Raw genomic sequence first — 8075 nt, 5'->3', positions numbered from 1 at the left:
CTCCTTGAAGTCCGGGAATGACATGCTGAGGGAAGAAGGGTCAACCATGATGACACCTTCTGGCAGACTACCGTCACTCAAACACTCGAGGAGCTCATCTACCCTATCGCAATATCTGTCGAAGGGTACCCTACGCGGATCTAGCCTAAGGAAGCGGGGATCGAACCCCATCTGAGAGGTCCGGGAAACCTCAGATAGGCTGGGGGTGTGAATCAATCGAAAGCTAGCCTTACCTATCCCGGAGGTGCCAGCTCCCGGAGTCCCTTCATTGGGGTAAGCCGCGGCGTAGCGAGCCTCAATTTCTTCTTCCTCCGACTGGGGGTCGGGGAACCTCTCTGCCCAACTGGGGGACAAGTTACTCTCGTCCTGGACTGCCTGGCAGATCACCTTGGACAGTTCCAGGGCAATTTGCTCCCGGACGTCAGCGGACACCTGACTTTGTCCCCTGCCACTCACTGGCCCAATACTTTGGAAGGAGGCGAGTAGTCCATACTCTCTCAGAGATTCGGTGGTCACAAGTCCTTCCACCTTCAGCTCTTCCTTAGAGAACCCCTCGTAGAATTGCGACCTCCTTATCATCTCCGCACAGCGAGGCGTTCGCGGGATGGCTTCTGCAAAAGTCAAACATGAGTATTAGAGATCCTCCCGGAAAGCAAATCAAACGAAAAAGGACAAAGTTGAAAAGGAGAAGAAGGAGCACTTACCAGGGACTTTGAAGTCCAAAGATAGGGCTGGCACCCTCTTCAGTGGGAAGCCAGTCGTCAGGAACCAGTACTCCCGGAGGTCTGGAACCCTCGCAGTATGACAGGTGGGACACATCACGTCCGGGTGCCTCTCCAGCCTGTAAAATCCCACCTTGTCTGGGTGACCTCTCATGGGCTGAGACTTCAACCCGTAGAAGTACAGCACCTCCTCCGGGGTAGGAGCCGCCAAGTTCCGGGACTTGCAAAAGATGAACCACCCCGCTAGGAGCTTATAGCTGGGGGGAATCTCTGGAAGGGGGCAATCCCCGCCTTCACACAGAAATTAGCAAAGTAACTTCTTAGGGGCAAGTGCGCCCCACACACTATGTGTGCCCAGCTCCAGGCACCAAACCCCTCGTGGCTCTGACTAGCCGACTCGCCCAGCACCGACAGGCGGTGCCACATCAGGCCTGGGATGTTCTTCAGGCCTGCCTCTGAGGAGTACAGCTCCAGCATGTCGTAGTTCCTGAGCAGGTTCGGCTTCTGGTCCATCTCCCAGATTGAACTATTGGTAGTCGGTGGGCTAACCGCGACCACTTTTGCCTTTCCTTTCCCCTTTGCGCCAGCAACAGGGGAACCCCTCTCCTGGGTAGAATCGGCCTCCACGACAGTAAGGAGTTGTTCCTCTGAGATGTTTGTCACTGAACAAAAGAAACAAAGAAGAAAACACTCTAAGCAGCAGCACCCTTGTCATACCCTAGTGGTATCAAAGGCGTCGGGGAGACCCTCCCCGAAAACTGCTTGGAGAGGCTCCCACCGAGCTTACCGAGGGGTTGGCACCATGCCACCCGAAGGACAGCAAGGAACCAGACTCAGACTCCGATCCTAAGCCCACCAAAAGAAGTGTTTTTTCAGAGAAATACACCCTAAAGGCGTTCATGCTTATGCCCTAAAACAGCAAAACAAGGAACGACTTTCCAAACGCAAATCGTCAAAGCATGCAAAAAAGGCTACCTATCGACTCACATCAATCACATGCCTACCAAAGCCCTATTCACGCATGCACATAAGCGATAATGGCAGAAACCCCAACTCTAACAACTACCAACAACCTAAGGTTTGGGAGGAAAGAGCAAAGTAGAAATACTTACTGATATTCGGGTAGTTGGAGGTTGAAGGAGTAACCGGATCACCGCACAGCACGATCGCGAGGAGTAAAAGCTGCAAAGACGAATGGCGATTCAAACCCTGAACTTCGGCGAATAAACCCACTGCCAAACCAAAAGAAAAGTTTCCAGATCCCTTGCCAAAAGAAGTGGCAAGTTCGAAGGAATGAAAGCTTGGAAGCCTGAGGGTTCGAAGGTTTGGAAATCTGAAAATCCGAAAGATAGAGAATTTGAAAGCGTAAAGAGGAAGAAAGGTCCATTCCCTCGTTTTTATAGCAGGGAAGAAGTCGTTTCGAATTCCTCAAATGGACGGTCCCGATCTTCCCATTCCGTGTGCATCAGATCCAACGGCTGGAGATGAAGCGACGACCCTATTTATGACTCCTCGGATGGGAATAAAGTATTTATTTCCCATCATTATACCACCTCGGGCCCGGAGTACCATTAAAAACCGTCAAATCATTACTCAGATGACTGACGCACGCATACTCAACCAGTCGCCTCACGCACACGTCTTGATCGCAGAACCACTCCCGGCATGACGCGTGGCCCTTGCCGCACTTGAGTACTTGAGTTCAAACAAGAGAAATTCCCTTTCTTTTTCATACTAACACTCAGGCGGGAAAAAGGAACCCTTCCGGGAACACAGAAGGTGGCCCCTCGCCTAATCCAAGAAACCGAAATACCCGGAGGACTGTACAAGCTCCCGGATCTCTCAAAGCTCCGTGACCTTGGGGGGTAAATGTTATCCAGATTTCCGGATAGCGTTTAGATGGATATCCTCGGGGAAGCAGAATTATCAAAGTCTTTCATGGAAAGTGATCAAAGCTCGCGGATGGACAGAAAGGCTTCGCCTCTCCCGTTTAGTGTCCAGCTTACTCTTTCAAGCAAACGCGACATGGAAGCTCGTCAACTCTCCCGGAGCTCCCGAAGGGATATCCTTCGGGGAAGCTCCTTCCAGGAGAAGCGCTTCAAGTAGTCTTCGCGGAAACAGTTCCGTGCCTCGCACGGAACAAGGCCAGGCGGTCGAGTCGTGGAGGAGGCATAGTTGGGATGATATCCATCTGACACAGGATCCCGCCTGACACGCCCGACAGGTCAAGGCCGCACACATCCCAGCACGCCTAAGGGTACCTTTTCGCCTACTGTTCCGCTGACAACTTGGAAAAGACGGCTGACTTTGTGTATTCCCCATACTTTCACGTAAATATACCCGCATAGAGTTTTGTAGCCATGCTACTACAGTAATTGTATCCCCTATTTGTGGCTGGTGTAATTAAGACTCATGTGAGTAGAGAAAAACCCTAATCCAAAACCCTAGCTATAAATACCCCCTCATTTTACGATAGAGGGGACGGCCAAAAAATTACATAGCAAGAACTCTACCAAAATCTCTCTAGCTTCATCTTCTTCAAGAGAACCCGAGAGAAATACTGTGAGCGTGTGAAGTTCTTATACACCAGCCATCTTACTGTAATTCTCTACAAGGATAATAACATCGACTCGTGGACTAGGGCTTGTTAACGCCTGAACCACGTAAAAACACTGTTTGTTTATTTATACTTCTGCATTTCTACAGTTCTTATCTTTTTATTATTCTGTTTGTATTCGTTTCCGAAAAACTCGGTAAACAGAATGGAAAAATAGTGGAAACTCTACACACACAGATACATATAGATTTAAAAATTCAAAGATGTTCAGTAGACAATCAAGAGACTATGAGTGTAGTACCTGATGATAAGGCCCAAAGCTACTCTCTTCCACTTCTAAAACTACACCTGAGCTTTATATATGATAATTTAATCTTCCTCTGCCAAAAAAAGTAAATGAACAGATTAATTTATATAATAGTAGTCAAAACAAAGAAGAGTTATATATATAATATATCTATAGAACTCAGAAAAACAAAGAGATTAAACTCATGCCTAAATAAAGCTTATAAGTGTATATATATATTATAATACTATTAATTATAAATCCACTTTTTTTTGTCATTCTATTAGGCATTTTTTCAAACATCTTGAGTGCATAAGAAATAAAAAACTGAGAAAAATATGTAAATGAAACCAAATGAATCTTCTCACTTTTCTTAATTAGCAAAATAATACAAGCAACTCAGTCCAATCTAAACCTGTGAAGGAGAAGTGAGAAGAGTAAATAATTATCTATAGAACTAGAAATTGAGAGAGAAATAATAATACATGCATGTATGTATTGGGTCCTAGGTTCTCAAAGCTCCCTTAGAATCCAACAAACAATATATTAAATAATAGAAAACGTTAAGAAGACAATAAGAAATATGAACCCCAACACAATATTAGTTTCTTATCTTCAATTGATATTACATATTACTTTTTTGTTAGTCTATGAACAAATAAAATATAGAACCATTAGCTTCTATTTATTACTTTTATGCATATGGATAAGAGGAATCTAATTAACAATGCAAAGATTAACTTTACTCGAATTGAACTACACATTTACAATGGACAATGTCAAACTTTTTTTTCCCATGGCGATCGGAAAAGGAGAATTTCTTTAAGACCCACAAATCATATTGACAGAAAATTTCAGTTAGCTTTTAAAGTATTTGATATTTCAAATTTCATTATCCTTAAAATAACAAACTATAGAATGTTTTTTTAGCCCAGAAATTAATCTTAATAGAGAATTTTTTTTTCTAAATGAGAATTAAAGTTCTTAATCAGTGTGAATAATTCATAAAATTTAGTTTAGTTTAGAAAATTCATTAAAAAAATTAAAAAAAAAAAGACACCAGTTAGAGTGTCTTTGACTGTTTGACAGTCCAAAACCACAATGGCACTTACAAGACCTGATGAAAAAGACACCAGTAGTATTGTTTTGTTTCAAATAAAAATAATGTTGCATAAAAGATGCTTACCAATCGGTTAAGCTGGTGCTCATTCAAAGTACCACCATGTTCTGTATGGCTCTCAATTCTGCACGTGATAAAATATAGTTAATAAGAATACATAGCGCATAGGAATATTAACTATTTGTCAGTTATGTCAGAAAACTTAAAAAATTAGGCATACCCTTTAGAAAACCACTCATTAAACTGTTCATGACTATCAAATAAGGTTGGCATAATGAAATGTAGTAACGCCCACAACTCTGCCATATTATTTTGGATTGGAGTGCCAGTAAGCAGAAGCCTATTTCGGCAATTAAAACTAAGCAGTGTCTTCCATCTTATACTGTCCAATCACAAGCAAGACAACAAAAAAGTATGAGTACAGAGAATTAAAAATAGAAAACAACCATCCAGAAAGTAAAGGGATTCAGGAAGATAGATATACTATATAGCTTTTAAACCAAATAAAGATAAGAAACAAGCACCTCAGCAACATGACAACTAACGTACAGTTCACAGGAATAACTTCTTTAATTAAACCTTCTTCCAAATCAATAAAATGTCTATTGTTAATCTTTAACCAAGCACATCAATTTACAACAAAATCAAGCTTAAGACTATCAGATAAGGAGAAAACAATCGGCACCATTGAAATAAAAAATTTCCTTTTTTCTAAAGGCTGCGCATCTATCTTGCTTGGCTGCAATTATGACGATTAAATGTTAGCACAAACTACAAAGTACACTGACATGAATGATTTGAATCAAACCTGTTTGAACTTTTAATTGCTTGGGCTTCATCCAACACCATATACTGCCATTTCACCCCCCGAAAGTACTTCTCATTAGAAACAAGTAGCTGATAGATAGTGATAAGAATGTGAAACCCAACATCCCTAGAAGAGAAGGAAAAAGTAATTACATTGAAAAATATCTCAGCCCTTGACTAGAAATTAAAATGCAAATAGGACACAAGAAGAAAAATAAAAGCCAAAATGCTTCTTTTACCAAATCACCAATGATCTTAGAAAATACAACAGAACTAAAGATGCTTACCTGCGGTATAGTGTCTTCAGATTGATTTTTTTCCTCAGAACTGTATGGTCCTGAAGCCCACCCCAATATGGAAGAGTTTTCAAGTCAGGGCAAAAACGGGTAATTTCATCTGCCTAGTTGTTCAATACAGATGCAGGAGCAACAACAAGAAAAGGTCCCCATATATTTTTATCCTGGATTAAAAATAGAAATTTAAAAATTAAAGTTAGTATCCCAAGTTACACCAAAGAAAAGCCAGAAACCAAGCTAAGTAATTACTTCCGCTAGATGAGCCAAAAATGCCATAGCCTGAATGGTTTTTCCGAGGCCCATCTCATCAGCAAGAATGCCATTCAAACCCTACAAATGACAAAACTTCCCAAATAAGCAATCGGAAAAAGAAGAAAAATAAAAAAACAGAAAGGAGAAATTATATGTATAATTTAAATATGTGTTGCATTTATCAACCTACTCATAACAATTGACCGGCCACTGAAGACCTTTCAGCTGATATTCTTTAAGGGTGCCTCTAAACAATAGTGGTGTTTGAACAGTTGATGTCACTGGCATGGTGGAACTGCAAAATTAGAAACAGAAATTATATCAAATTGAGAAAAACACTTTATCCCACTAATCTGTTCTAAACAAGAATAGAAATATGAGAAAAACAGATCAAAACAAACTTACGGATGGAGTAGATCTATGTTACTAGCTCCTGCAACCTCCTGTGGAGCCTCAGGTTCACTAGTTTGCCGCAGCTTCATACATTCATTATAAAATGCACTTGTCAGTTTTTTCTGCTTAGAAACTGCATCTTGCACAGCTTTCAAGCCCTAAATCAACTTTTTCCAACCATATTTGTAATGAAGTGAGACTGGAAAAAAAACACAATAAATTATGAGCACAATAGAGTGATCGGAGCATAAAAATACCCCATAAATACAAAAATGGATATTAAAAAAAAAGCTTACTGTAATTGAGAGAGGGACACAAATTGGAGAAACCCTGAGTGAGAGAAAGAGAAAGGCAGTCAAGAAACCCTGGGCGACGAAGAATGATCGAACTGAAGTCTGATGGAGCTAGCTGGTCTTCGATGTCGTTGTTCACCTCTGGTGTCGTGTGAGAGCTTGGGCCCGTCGACGGCCTCTGAAGATCCCTAGCCAGGGCGTGTAGGGGAAGGTCGGGCTCCATAAAGACAGGTGAGAGAGAAAGAGGGAAGGAGAGAGGTCTGGTGGGAGAAAGAGATCCGAGAGAGAGGAGATGTGCCTCCTATATCGCCTTCAAATGTGGTGTAGCCCTTCTCAGGATTTGTCTTCCGTGAAGGGGAGTGAGAGACCGAGAGAGATAGGTCTACGGGAAATGGGTCAAAGGGAAATGGGTATACCAGGGAAAATGAGACACGGGAGAGTATACTAGGAGGAGAAAGATTAAAGAAAATGAGATTGGAAATGGGTATATGGGAAATGGGTACACGGGAAAGGGGTGCCTAAAACTTGCCGCCTGAAACTTTGATAATATACCATAACTCTTTTTAAATAGTATTATAATGATGTGTTATGGTAATGGGTGTTTGGTGTAGTGCATGCTCTCAGGAACTCCAATTCCACCAAACATGGTGGTGGAATCGACCCCCGAGCCCCTAGACCAAATTCTCAAAAACTGAAAATTTACCTTCCTGAATTTTGCCTAGTGCCCAAGGAGTAGCGCTATAGCGCTACTTACAGAACCCAGAAGGACCCCTAGCGGTATAGCATCCAAAGAGCAGTGTTGTAGCGCTCCCTATAGAACCTAGAAACGAACATTGGTTTTTCCACCATTTCTCATAATCCAAGCTTACCCAAAACATTCCCTGAGATTACCCAAGTCCCAATTGGACCCAAAACTCCCAATAAACTACATAAACAACACATATGCATAAAAAACAAACCCAAACTCACATCCATACTCCAAATCACTCAATGATCTAAAACTGCACAAAGCTTAACCCAAACCAGAAACTTTTCAAAAAAATCTTAAAGGAATCCTTACCTTTAGAGCAGAATTTCAACCCTCGGCTGCCTCCATTCCCACTCCAAGATTAAATCCTCAGTTTCCCAAGCTTGAACTTCACAAATAGCAAGCCAAAAATCTTGTTTTCAACAATCAAACCCAAACTCTCAAGAACAAGTGAAAATGACCTATAACCTGAAATGAAATTCTTACCTTCTTCCCAAATTCAAAATTCCTAGGTGTGGATGGCTGCTAATCTCTTCCTCAATTTGAATTTACTTCCAATTTCCTTCAAAAAAACAAGCTGCCTAGTCTTGTGCTCTCCTCT

At 41.7% G+C, this 8075-nt stretch overlaps 1 long non-coding RNA gene across 1 annotated transcript; it reads right to left on the bottom strand.

The window, feature by feature from the left end:
* Nucleotides 1-6274: 6274 nt before the first annotated feature.
* Nucleotides 6275-7138, bottom strand: LOC133780511 (uncharacterized). The gene is made up of 3 exons (XR_009869377.1): nucleotides 6730-7138; nucleotides 6446-6632; nucleotides 6275-6335 (listed from the first exon to the last, which is right to left on the bottom strand). It is a non-coding gene; the product is annotated as an uncharacterized LOC133780511 (long non-coding RNA).
* Between the last annotated feature and the right edge of the window lie 937 nt (nucleotides 7139-8075).

This window comes from Humulus lupulus, chromosome 5 (assembly GCF_963169125.1).
Source record: "Humulus lupulus chromosome 5, drHumLupu1.1, whole genome shotgun sequence".
Taxonomy (NCBI): domain Eukaryota; kingdom Viridiplantae; phylum Streptophyta; class Magnoliopsida; order Rosales; family Cannabaceae; genus Humulus; species Humulus lupulus.
Note: the sequence above shows the minus strand (reverse complement) of the source record. Positions and strands in the feature narration are given on the sequence as shown.